Genomic DNA, 14,265 nt, shown 5'->3' on the forward strand with positions numbered 1-14,265 from the left:
AAGGAAAAGCCTTGAACCAATAGTGTTTGGTGAAATCTACCAAACACTTAAAGAATTAACACCAATTTTTTTCAAGCTCTTTCATAAAACTGAAGATGAGAGAACACTTTCTAACTCATTCTATGAGGCCAGCATTATCCTAATATTATAAGAAAGCTACACACCAATATACTTTATGAATATTGATGCAAAATCCTTAAGAAAATACTAGCAAACTGAATTCAGTGGCATATTAAAAGAGTTATACAATATGACCAAGTGAAACTTATTCCTGGAATGCAAGGATAGTTCAATATATGAAAATCAGTTAATAGAATATACTACATTATTAGAAAAAAATATGATTACCTTGATTGATATAGAAAATATATTTGAAAAAAATCAATCCAATATTCATTTATGATTTACAAAGACACTCAATAGCCCTGGCTGGTTTGGCTCAGCAGTTAGAGCGTCGGCCTGCGGTCTGGAGAGACCGGGTTGGTTCCCGCTGGGGGTACGTACCACCAAAAAAAAAAAAAAATTTTTTTTTGCCCTGGCCGGTTTGGCTCAGCTGTTAGACCCAGGTTTGGTTCCCGCTAAGGGCATTTACCTCGCTGCAGTTTGTCCCCAGCCCTGGTTGGTCGTGCGGGTGGCAGCCCCTCAATGTGTCCCTTTCATGTCGATGTTTCTCTCTCTCTCTTCCTCTCTCTCCCTCCCACTCTACCTGAACAAAAAATGGAAAAATGTCCTCGGGTGTGGATAAAAACAAACAAAAAAAAAAAAAAAAAAGGGAAAATGACTCGAATAGATATTTTTCCAGAGAAGATACACAAATGGCCAATAATCACATGAAAAGATGTTTAGTCATTAAAGAAATGCATCAAAAAAAAGAAATAATTAAGAACATCATGCGATACCATTTCATACACTTCACACTTCATAAACTATGGTTGTTTTTTTTTAAGAAAAATAAATGTTGGCAAGGATGTGGAGAAATCAAAACCCTTATGCATTGCTAATTGAGAATGTAAAATGACGTAAAATGTCACAGCTGTTGTGGAAAACAGTTTAATGGTTCTTCAGAAAGTTAAACATAGAATTATGATATGATTTACCAATTCTACCCCTTGTATAGCAATGTTCATTTTATCATTATTCATAAGAGTCCAAAGGTGGAGACAACCTAAGTGTCTATCAACAGATGAACTGATAAACCAAATGTAGTATATATATACAATGGAGTTTTCTTCAGCCATAGAAAGGAATGAAATTTTGATACATACTAAAACATGGATGTACCTTGAAAAACCTATGCTAACTTAAAGAAAGATATTTACAAAAGAAACATATGATATGATTCCATTTATATGAAATGTTCAAACTAAGTAAATCTATAGAGACAGAAAGGAGATCAATGGCTGCCAAGGGCTTAGGTGAAGAGGGAATACCAAATGACTAGTAAGGAATATGGGGCTTCTATGTGCAGTGATAAAAAATGTTCTAAAATTAGGTAGGGGTGATGATCACAGAACTCTGTCAATATATTAAAATCATTGAGCCCTGGCTGGTGTTGCTCAGTCGTTGCAGTGTAGTCCCATGCACCCAAAAGTGGTGGGTTTGATTTCTAATCGGGGCACATACCAGGTTTTGGGTTCGATACTTGATGGGGACACATATGGAAAGCGATTGATGTTTTTCTCTCATCTCTCTCTCTCTCTCTCTCTCTCTCTCTCTCTCTCTCTCATCAATGAAAAAAATATCCTCAGGTGAGGATTTTGAAAAACATTGAATTGTACACTTTTAAAGGGTGAATGTTATACTATGTACATTGTTATTAAAAATTGCCCGGAAACAAGCCAATCAGAGAAAGACAAATATCACATGATCTCACTTATTTGTGGAATATAATGAACAAAACAAGCTGAGAAACAAAATAGACCCTGAGACATAGAAGTAGGGTACAGACTAACAAACCTCAGAAGAGGTGGATGTTGGGGGAGGAAGGAGATAAACCACAGAACAAGGACATAGACAATGCCAGGGGGAGGGGGCTGAATTGGGAGGAGGGTGTCAATGGGGAAAAAAGGAAAAACATCTGTAACAAAAATAAATAAATAAATAAACATTTAAAAAAGTTGCCTGGCCAGTATGGCTCAGTGATTGAGCATAGACCCAGGCACCAAGAGGTCACCAGTTCAATTCCTGGTCAGGGCACATGCCCAGGTTGTGGGGCAAATCCCCAGTGGGGGGCATGCAGGAGGCGGCCAATCGATGTTTCTCTCATAGATGTTTCTCTCTCTCTCCCTCTCCCTTAATCTCTCTCTAAAATCAATAAAGAAAAAATTTTTTAAAAATTAATCAGAGCCCTGGCCAGTTTGGCTCAGTGGTTAGAGCGTCGGCCTGCGGTACAGAGAGACCCGGGTTTGGTTCCCGCTAAGGGCACGTACTTTGGTTGCAGTTTGTCCCCGGCCCTGGTTGGTCGTGCGGGTGGCAGCCACTCGATGTGTCCCTTCACGTCGATGTCTCTCTCTCTCTCTCTTCCTCTCTCTCTCCCTCCCACTCTATCTGTACAAAAAAATGGAAAAATATCCTCGGGTGAGGATATAAAAAAAAAAAAAAAAATTAATCAGAGCATTTCAACATATTAACAGAACAAAGGAGAAAACCCATATAATTGTGCTATAGATGCAAAAAAGGATCTGGAAAGATTCATACTCTTTTATGATTCATAAATTAGCAGAAAACTAGAAATAGTAGGGAACTTCCTTAAACCAAAATAGGGTATCTGTGAAAAACCTATAGGAAACATTTATACTTTTTGGTGAGAGACTGAATTGCTCACCTGTAAGATCATGGGCAATGAAATGATGCCCATTTTTTCCTCTTCTATTCAACATTGTACCGGAGATCCTAGACAGTGCCAGTAATGCAAGAAAAAGAAAGAAAAGGCGTAAACATTAGAAATAAATAAAATTGCCCTTATTTGCAGAATATATGATTGTTTACATAGAAAATCCTTAGGGAGTCTACAAAACAACTTCTAGAATAAATACATTTATCAAAGTCACAGGATGCAAGGTTGATATACTAAAATCAATTGCAGTCTTATGTACTAGCAGCAAATAACTATTTTAAAAACTAATTTATAATAGCACCAAAAAACATAAAATACTTAGGAAAAAGATCTAACAAAAGATGTCCAAAATTTCAATACTAAAAACTACAAAATGTTACTAAGATAAATTAAAAGATTTAAATTAATGCACAAATATACTAAGTTTATGGGTTGGGAGACTCAATATTTTTAAGATGTCAATCATCCCCAAATTGATCTATAGAGTCAACACAACCTTGATAAAAATTCCAACAGGCGCCCTGGCCGGTTTGGCTCAGCGGTTAGAGCATCGGCCTGCGGTCTAGAGAGACCCGGGTTCAGTTCCTGCTAAGGGCATGTACTTCGGTTGCAGTTTGTCCCCGGCCCTGGTTGGTCGTGTGGGTGGCAGCCACTCGATGTGTCCCTTTCATATCGATGTTTCTCTCTCTCTCTCTCTCTCTCTCTCTCTCTCTCTCTCTCTCTCTCATCCTCTCTCTCCCTCCCACTCTATCTGAACAAAAAATGGAAAAATGTCCTCGGGTGAGGATTAAAAAAAAAAAAAAAATTCCAACAGGCTTTTTAGCAGAAATTGACAAGCTGATAAAAAAATTTATATAGAAATGTAGAGGACCCGGAGAAGCCATTTTTGAAAAGAAGAAACCATTTCTTGGCCTTTGGCTAAGTTCAAGTGTAGTATCTCCTATTATCTGATATGTCCTCTACCAAGAACAATATATTAAATGGGTTTTTGGAGAAGGGAGATAGAATAGGAGCTTATTCCATTTGCTTCACTCCTTGATTTGGTATTGCAGCATTTCCAGGAATGATGCACAGAGAAAGAGGAGAAGGAGAAGGAGAAGGAGAAGGAGAAGGAGAAGGAGAAGGAGAAGGAGAAGGAGAAGGAGAAGGAGAAGGAGAAGGAGAAGGAGAAGGAGAAGGAGAAGGAGAAGGAGAAGGAGAAGGAGAAGGAGAAGGAGAAGGAGAAGGAGAAGGAGAAGGAGAAGGAGAAGGAGAAGGAGAAGGAAGAAGAAGAAGAAGAAGAAGAAGAAGAAGAAGAAGAAGAAGAAGAAGAAGAAGAAAGTGGAAGGTTTTCTACATGACTTCAAAACTTACTATAAACCCGTAGGAATCAAGATAGTTTGGTATAGGTAAAAAGATAGATATACAGAATTGAATCGAATTTAGATTTAAATCCACCCACATATGGTCAATTGATTTTTTTTTTTTTTTTTTTGCATTTATCTTTAGATAGAGTGGGAGGGAGAGAGAGAGGAAGAGAGAGAGAAACATCAATGTGAGAGAGACACATTGACTGGTCGTCACCCACACAACCCCAACCGGGGCCGGGGACAAACTGCAACTGAGGTATGTGCCCTTAGCGGAAACCAAACCTGGGCCTCTCTGGTTCGCAGGCCTACGCTCTAACTGCTGAACCAAACTGGCCAGGGCTCAACTGATTTTTTTTTTACAAAGGCACTAAGGCAGTTCAGTAAGAAAAAGACAAGTCTTTCTAGCAAACAGTACTGGGTCAACTGGATATCCACAGGGAGAAAAAAATGAACACTGACCCTTACCTCATACCATACACACACAGAGAAAAACTCAAAATAGATTATAGACTTACATGTAAAAATCTAAAATTATAAAATTTCTAGAAAAACATACAGGAGAAAATCTTTAGGGTAGGCAATAGAGATAGACACACAAAAGAAAGGATTGATCAATTAGACTTCATTCAAATTCATAAGTTTTGCTTTTCAAAAGATACTATTTTAAAAAATAAAAGGCAAACCACTGACTGGAAGAAAGTATTTGTAAGTCATATATTTGATAAAGAACTTATATCCAGAATATATAAAGAACTCTTACAAAATGAATAGTAAGACAACCCAAATTGTTTTGTTTTTTTTATCTTCACCCGAGGACATTTTTCCATTTTTTTATTCAGATAGAGTGGGAGGGAGAGAGAGGAAGAGAGAGAGAAACATTGACGTGAAAAGGACACATCAAATGGCTGCCACCCATACGACCAACCAGGGCCGGGGACAAACTGCAACCGAGGTACGTGCCCTTAGTGGGAACCGAACCCAGGTCTCTCTGGACCGCAGGCCGATGCTCTAACCGCTGAGCCAAACCGGCCGGGGTGACAACCCAAATTTTTTAAGTGAGCAAAAGATTTAATAGCTACTTCACAAAACAAGATGTGCAATGGAGAAGAAACACCTGAAAAGATGCCCAACATCATTAGTCATCAGGGAAATGCAAATAAAAAGCACCATGAGCTATCTCTACACATTCATTAAAATGGGTAGAATTAAAAAGACTGACTATACCACATGTTAGTGAAGATGCTGAACAACTGGAATGTTCATATACTACTCATGGGAATGTAAAATATTACTGCTGTTTTGGAAAACAGTTTGACAGTTTTTTGTTTTTTTTTTATTCCTCACCTGAGGATATTTTTTTTTCTATTTATATCAGATAGAGTGGGAAGGAAGGAAAGAGAGAGAGAAACATTGATGTGATAGAGCCACATCAGCTGGCTGCCTCCCACATGACCCCACCAGGGCCGGGGATGAACAGCAACCCACGTACTTGCCCTTGACCGGAATCAAACCCGTGACTGACTGGTCCACAGGCTGACGCTCTAACCACTGAGAAAAACTGGCCAGGGCTTGGTAGCTTCTTTATAAGTTAAATATACTCCCACTATGTCACCCAGTCATTTCACTTCTAGGTCTGTTCAAGAGAAATGAAAACATGTAACTACACAGAGCTTTATACTCAAGGGTTCATGGAAGCTTTATTTGTAATAGTTCAAAATGGAAACAACCCATTTTGAACTAAGTATAGCTATACAGTAGGCTTCTACTTAGTTCTGAAAATAAACTATTGATTCCATTTATATAAAATTCTGGAAAATTCAAACTAATTAAATTTTTTTTTTTTTTTTTGCTTTATTGATTTTAGAGAGAGAGGAAGGGAGAGGGATGGATAGAAACATCAATGAGAGAGAACATTGATTGGCTGGCTCCTGTATGCCCCCGCACTGGGAATTTTTCCTACAACCTGAGCATGTGCCCTGACCGGGAATCGAACCAGTGACCTCTTGGTGCATGGGTCGATGCTCAACCACTGAGCCACACCGGCTAGGCGCAAACTAATCTTAAGTGACAGAAAGAAAAAAACTGGTTGCCTAAGGATGGGTGGGGGGATTAGAAGATGTGGGAGGAATAGAAGGGAGAGATTACAAAGAGGCATGAAGAAACTTATGAGGATAATGGAAATGTGATTGTGGGGATAACTTCACAGTGTATATTTTAGTCAAACTCATCAAGTTATACACTTTAAAGTGTACAATGTATTGTAAATCAATTACACCTCAATAAAGTGATAAAATAAAAATGTCTGTACACACCATATTATCTTGCTCTGCTCACTTATAGATCTTGAATGATTGATATTTATACATATAAATTTACTTTATGACTTAAAGTACATTTTAAAATACTGTATATTATACATTATGCAGATATGCCATATCTTTTTTTTTAATCAGTCTCCTTTTTTTTTTTTTTTATCCTCACCTGAGGACATTTTTCCATCTTTTGTTCAGGTAGAGTGAGGAACAGAGAGAGAGAGAGAAACATCGATATGAAAGGAGCACATCGAGTGGCTGCCACCCACACGACCGACCAGGGCCGGGGACAAACTGCAACCGAGGTACATGCCCTTAGCGGGAACCGAACCCGGGTCCCTCCGGATGGCAGGCCGACGCTCTAACCGCTGAGCCAAACTGGCCAGGGCAATCAGTCTCCTTTTTAAGAAACATCTAAGCTAGTTCTACTGTTTTGCTACTGCATATTATATTTAACTGAGCATCTATCTATCTATCATCTATCTATCTATCTATCTATCTATCTATCTATCTATCTATCTATCTATCATCTGTCTTTGTGCATAAACAGAGGATTTATCTGTAGGATAAATACCTAGTATGAGCCTTCCTGGGATGGTCATCATCTGAATGGGAGGAAAGAACAGTCAGCTAAGGATGTGCTGTGTCTACACTACAAACGGGGAGATTTAAACAAAGAAGGAAAGAGGTCTAGCAGGGAAGTACAAAAGTGAAAAAAACCCAAAAACCTTACCATTTAATGGTAAGCCCTGACTGCTTCTCATTTCTAAACTCAATACAGCAAGTTCCAGGGAATCTGTCTCATGGACGTAAAGGAGCAGGTGACTACAAGGAGCCAGTTCTTCATATGTTTAGTCTTGTTTCCCTCACTAGTAGTTTCTTTCTTTCTTTTTTTTTTATCCTCACCCGAGGACATTTTTTTTGGATATTTTGTTCAGATAGAGTGGGAGGGAGAGAGAGAAAAAGAGAAACATCGATGTGAAAGGGACAAATTGAGTGGTTGCCACCCACACAATCCAACCAGGGCCGGGGACAAACTGCAACCGAGGTACGTGCCCCCAACGGGAACTGAACCCAGGTCTCTCTGGACTGAAGGCCAACGCTCCAACCGCTGAGCCAAACCGGCCAGGGCTAGTAGTTTTTTGATTATGCATATTGGGCCATGTTACATGATTGTGCCTGATACTGACTAGGATAGATGAATACCTGTAGCCACTGGTCCATTTATTGGTTACCAACTTCAACTCTAGGTGTCCGCCAGGGGGTGTCAGAACCCAGGACTATGACATTGTTTTCCAAGTAGCCTATTTTGATCCAGGGTTTGTTATCTCTTGGCTCAGTTGGCCCTTTCTCTCTAGCTGGGCAGAGGGGGCAGACACGTGGGAGCATTTGATAGCATCTCCTCCTATTGCTCTACTAAGATTTTGAAACTGTCCGAATTGCTTGGGGGCATGTGAGCCCAGTCCCCAAAGCAGCTCAGGGAAGTTCTGACTTGCTAGATAGGGTGAAGGCACAGTTTGTTCTTGGTCCTGGAAAAACACTGCCTGGGTTAGCAAATAGCCCCATGTCCAAGAATTCCTTCAGATATCCCTCCTGCCCTGGCCAGTTTGGCTCAGCGGTTAGAGCATCGGCCTGCGGTCCGGAGAGACCCGGGTTCGGTTCCCGCTAAAGGCATGTACCTCTGTCGCAGTTTGTCCCTGGCCCTGGTTGGGTTGTGTGGGTGGCAACCACTCGATGTGTCCCTTTCACGTCGATGTTTCTCTTTCTCTCTCTTCCTCCCACTCTATCTGAACAAAATATGGAAAAATGTCCTCGGGTGAGGATTAAAAAAAACCCCCAAAAATCAGATATCCCTCCCCTCACTTCCACTAAGAGGTAAATGGTCCTTCCAAAAAAATCTTTTGCCCTTTGTCAAATCGGATTGCCTGCGCAGATACCAGTCCTGATCCCACACCTCACTTCTCTCCCGCCTCAGCTCAGGCATTGGGGGACACTAGGGAACCAAGCACCTGCCACTTCTGGTTGCACCTTGGAATCACCTGGGGAGCTTTTATTTATTTTATTTTACTTTATTTTATTATCTTTTTAATCCTCACCTGAGGATATTTTTCCATTTATCTTCAGATAGAGTGGAGGGGGAGGGAGAAACATCCATGTGAAAGAGACACATTGATTGGTTGCCTCCTCCATGACCCCGACCAGGGCTGGGGATCAAACTGCAACCGAAGTACGTGTCCTCGACCAAAATCGAACCCAAGACTCCTTGGTCCTTGGGTTGAAGCTCTAACCACTGAGCAGAACCAGCCAGGGCACCTGGGGAGCTTTTAAAAAATATAGATGCTGAGCCTCATCCCAGAGATTCCAATTTAATTGTTCTGGGGTGGAGCCTGGGCATCAGTGTTTTTATTTTTATTTATTTTTAAATTTTTCTCCTTTATTGATTTTAGAGAGAGAGGAAGTGAGAGGGAGAGAGAGAGAGAGAGAGAAGAATCGATGAAAGAGAACATCAATTGGGTGCCTCCTGCATGCCCCCCACTGGGGATTGGGCCCATAACCTGAACATGTGTCCTGACCAGGAATTGAACTGGTGACCTCTTGGTGCATGGGTCGATGCTCAACCACTGAGCTACACTGACCGGACAAGCATCAGTGTTTTTAAAAGCTTTCCATGTGATTCTGATGTGCAGCATTATTGAGAATCTCTGGGTCCAAAGCCTTGCTACTCAAAGTGTAGATGGAGATGCAGAAATCTCAGCATCACCCTCCCAACTTGCCGAATCAGAATCCGCATTGCAACAAGATCCCCAGGTCGCCCAGTCACCCTCCTGCCCAGCCAGTGTGGCACAGTGTTTGAGCAATGACCAAGAGGTCGCTGGTTCCATTCCCAATGAGGGCACATGCCCAGGTTGTGGGCCCAATCCCCAGTGAGGGGCATGCAGAAGATGGCCAGTCGATGTTTCTATCTTTCCCTCTCCCTTTCTCTCTCTCTAAAATAAATAATAAAGAAAACATATTTAAAAAAACAAAAAGATCCAAGGTTATTCATCTGCATACTGAAGTTTGAGAAGGATGGATCTCATTAACATATTGTTCTGCTTCACTCCTGCTCATTGCCTTGGCCTGAGTCACAGCCTCCACAAGTTTCTCAAGCTGGAGCAGTGGCTTTCAGAAGTTATTGACTGTGACCTACAGAAAGAAATAGATTTCATTTTCAATATAGAGTTTACATGTGTATACACAACGAAACAAAAATGTCACAAAACAATACCTGCGATGCACACTCATTCATTCATTTTTTTTTTTTTTTATCCTCACCTGAGGACAGTTTTCCATTTTTTGTTCAGATAGAGTGGGAGGGAGAGAGAGAGAGAGAGAAAAAAAAAAAAAGCGACGTGAAAGGGACACATTGAGTGGCTGCCACCCGCACCACCCAACCAGGGCCGGGGACAAACTGCAACCGAGGGACGTGCCCTTAGCGGGAAGGGAACCTGGGTCTCTCTGGATCGCAGGCCTACGCTCTAACCGCTGAGCCAAACGGGCCAGGGTGCACGCTCATTCATTCAATAGATATTGTTGGCATCTACTGCGTGCTAGGCATTGTTCTAGGTGCCTGTGCCAGTCTGTTCTCAGACAAAAAAATCCCTGTCATTGTGGAGTTTACATTCTGTGTATGTAGTGGTGGGTGGAAGGGTTGTTAGAAAGTTAAAAATCATGAATATAAAGATGCAGGGGGGTTCAGAAACATGTGGCTCAGTTCTATGCAGATTATTTTGAGCTAAAGGCAATTTTAGCTGCAGAGTCAAGAGAAACTTCAGCAGGGCAAACTTCTATTTACTAAACAGTTGTTCTTCTTCTTGTCTTGCAATGACCCTCTGAAGCCCCCAAGGCAGCTTACCTCCCCCTCAGCTCAGGATGTCTTATACCCATGTTTCTTTCCTGTCTCTGAACCTCTTGTGCATGTGGGGTCTCTGACTCTCTCATGTATGCAGGGTTTCCATACATATGTATGTATTAAATTTGGTTGTTTTCTCTTGCTAATCTGTCCCATGTCTATTTGATTATTAGACCAGCCAGAAGAACCTTGAGGGTAAAGTTTGTTTCTCCCCCACGAAGGGCATGCCAGAAAATTAACATAATAAAATTTCTTTAAAAAATTGCATCGAGCCCTGGCCAGTTTGGCTCAGCGGTTAGAGCGTCGGTCTGCGGTCCCAAAAGACCCGGGTTCAGTTCCCGCTAAGGGCATGTACTTGGGTTGCAGTTTGTCCCCGGCTCTGCTTGGGTCGTGCGGGTAGCAGCCACTCGATGTGTTCCTTTCACATCGATGTTTCTCTCTCTCTCTCCCTCCCACTCTATCTGAATAAAAAATGGAAAAATGTCCTCGGATGACGATAAAAAAAAAATTGCATCGAGTGGGACTTTCAGATGCTGGTTCTGTTTCTTGATTTGGGTGCTGGGCATATTCACTTGTTAAATTTACATGTTTTTGTACTTCTCTGTTCTATTAGTGTCCTCTTTCATGAATAAATAAGCCAGTCAAAACCCACTAAATTCAGTTAACCTCCTACTAATACATTGCAACATAGTTTTAAAAACATGGTTCTATTTTAGAAAACAAAACAGAACAAAAATACTTCAGCCCAAGTATTCAGCAGCCTCCACCACTGTTGGCTGAGCACCTGCTTGCAGGTATGAGTCACGCTGCCGTCACCACCCCTAAGTTGCCTTCCTTGCCTTCCCCGAAGTGCAATCATGTCACAGAAGAGAATCTTAGGGGCACCATCACAAGCCTCCGCTTAGAACTAGACCTGACAAGCCCTTCTCCCTGCAGAGTCACTCTGCTGTGGGCAACTCTCCTTAATTTCCAAATCTGGGAGGAGATTGGCACAGGCATGTTAGAGGGTTGGAGTTATCCCTACAGCCACCGCCTGAATCTTGATCCTTGTGCTTCTAGACTGTTTCATTTCCTCTGCTATGCTGTCAGCTTCCCGGAGGGCAGAGCAGTTTCTCTAGGTGTCTCTCTGGCTACTAGTACTGGTGTCCCAGAACAGCCTCAGAGACATCTCCCAACAAAGCTCCAGTGCTCAACATGGTGGTTGGTGGGGACAGTCCAGGAGCTGGGACTAGGCAGGATGGGGGGAGGAAGCAGGAGGCCTCTTTTCTGTGAGTCTAAAGCTCCAGAAAACCTTACACTAAAGATGTAAGAGGCACAGATGTTGAGGGCAACTGGAGGAGAGGTGGGAGAATGAGGAGCTGGGTTCCTCTAATGAATCACCTAACAGGCCAGACCAGGATGCAGGTGCTTTGATCCCTTGCTTTGTTTGATTTACCCACAGAGAAGCTTGCTTCAAATCAGTTGTTTGCATCTATTGACCCCTAAAACTCTAGTCAGAACTAATGCTTCCCAAAGTGAAGCTCCTGGGTTTGGCATTGCTTTGGTGTACCTTGGTGGTTCAGGGCAGACTCTGGAGTCAGAAAACTGAATTTGAATCGTGGCTTCACTACTACCAGCTGTATGACCCTGAGCAAGTTATTTAACCATGTAGAGCCTCAGTTCTATCATCCGTAAAATGGCGATGATAATGTGTACCTCACTGGGTTGTGGTGGAGGTTGGATGTGAATAAATGCCAAGAGCAGGGCCTTGACCATAGGAAGGCTCCAAAAACCTTAGCAATTGTCATTACTGAGGGGGGTTGGGGAAAGGACAACCCCTCAGATTCCCTTCCCCTGAGGCCAGGCAGCTAGGGGGAATACCTTAGCCTGGCTCTCCATAGGTGGGGTCAGGAGTCCTGACTGCCCTATACCCTCTCTTGGCCCAGGAAGGGTACATTCACCTCCTGCTCAACAGCCCTGGCTCCATGGGGAAGGGCAACTGTTATACACACTGCTATGAAAAGATTTAATAAAAAGTTGCATGGCCCACCTCCCAGGCTAAGAGGCAATGACCCAAATCCACCCAAACCAGCCTTCCCTGCCACCCACTCCCCCCAGCCCATAGATGTCTGGAACCCATCCCCTTCTTATCGCCCTACTGTCATTTGGCCAGGGCCCTTGGGCACAATAACAGACAGTGGAAGTGCAGAAAGATCCATCCTTACACAGTTCTCCGATGTCTGATTTGGGGGACAATTTTGCCTGGAATTGTTTGTGGGTGTTTTGAGTTGTTTTATTATTATACCCATTAAAATTTTTTTTGTTTTTCTTTATTGATTTTTTTTAGAGAGAGGAAGGCAGAGGGAGAGAAATAGAAACACTGATGAGAGAGAACATCAATCGGCAGCCTCCTTACATGCCCCCCACTGGGAATTTGGCCCACAACGTGGGCATGTGCCCTGACCGGGAATCAAACCGGCGACCTCTTGGCATATGGGTCAATGTTCAACCACTGAGCCACACCAGCCAGGCTATTACACCCATTTTATAGATGAGATATAGTCAGTAGAAGGACCAATTCGCCCTAAGCCTCTGGATTCTAAACTCCACCGCTCAAGGCTAGGAACTGGATCTGTAGGCTGCACTATCACTGGGAGGAAGAGCTCTAGATTTTCTCCTCCTTTGGGGGTGCAGGGAGAAGAGGGCCCAAGAGGTAGCAGAGTAGGAGGGAAGAAGACCACCCCCCCTTTTTTGCCTGGGGCTCTTTCTGCTTGTGTTCCCAGCAGGAAGTGTCACAGGTCTAAGAGAACTCTCCCTTGTTGAAATACCCTTCAAGTACCCTCTGCCTTTTGTGGGGAAAGGGTGGGGTTGGGCCCAGCCAGGTTCCTAGGCCTCTGGACTTCGTTTAATAGATTAGGACTAGGACCCCTCGCTGCAGTAAAACATTCAGTAGATTGTGACCTTATATACTTTCCAAGCCATCCTCCTTATTTTAGAAACGAAGCAACTGAGGGCAGATGGAAGTGACTTTTTATATTGTCACATAGTAAGTCAGCACCACTGGACTGCTACTTCGAATTCATGACTCCTGTTTCAGTGCTCCTCCATTGGGTGTGGTTGACTACGTCTTCTCAGTGTAACTCTCCTTCCTTTTTTGGGATCACAGGAAGGGACAAGCAGAGCATGAAGGAGAAGGGAGAGGTGAAAAGAACAGAGGGGAGAATAAAGGAACCTAAGAGGGCAGGGGGAGGAGTAAGCGAGACCTGGACCTTTAAGAGGGCGGGCAGGGCCCCGCCCCACCGCCCCGCCTTCGGCGGCGCAGGCGCAGGCGGGCTCCAGGAACTGGCGGGAGGGCGGGCGCAACTGGCTCGCGGGCCGGCGCGCGGGGCCGCAGCACCTGCGGGGGCCGGCGCAGGGCGCGGCGTCCATTGGGCGGACGTCGACGCCCGAGGGGAGGGCGAGGAGGCGTGCCGGGGACGTGGGGTCGACCGCGGAGTCGGAGGGACGGCTCCGCAGCCCCCTCCCCGGGGGGACGGGGCGGAAGGAGCCAGGTTGGGGGCGGTGTGAGCGAGAGCGGACACCACCATCTGGAGAGGCGGGAGCGCGCGGCCTCTGGGGGGCAAGCGAGTGCGCTGGGCCGTGCGGGAGGGGGACCCCCAGCAGGGCGCGGAGGAGGAGCGGGGCGGGCTCAGACCCGCGCTGCCGGAGCAGCAGCCGCAGCGGGTCGGAGTTCTCAGCTGGGGCCCGCAGCAGCTCCGCGGGCTGAAGCTCGGCGTGGAGGAGCAGGGGGGCGTGGGTCCGGTAGTGCAGGAGGAGGGCGGGGTGGGCCCGGGGGTGCAGGAGCGGGGCGGCCGCGGCCACGAGCCCAGCCTGGGGGTGGTGTGGGGGACGCCGGAC

General features: G+C 44.2%; 1 pseudogene; it reads left to right on the plus strand.

Annotated features, from left to right (window-relative positions):
• The first annotated feature begins 3,735 nt into the window (after positions 1 to 3,735).
• LOC118618042 lies at positions 3,736 to 3,913 on the plus strand (annotated as a pseudogene).
• Positions 3,914 to 14,265: the final 10,352 nt, after the last annotated feature.

This window comes from Molossus molossus, unplaced genomic scaffold, assembly GCF_014108415.1.
Source record: "Molossus molossus isolate mMolMol1 unplaced genomic scaffold, mMolMol1.p scaffold_m16_p_5, whole genome shotgun sequence".
Classification (NCBI taxonomy): Eukaryota; Metazoa; Chordata; class Mammalia; order Chiroptera; family Molossidae; genus Molossus; species Molossus molossus.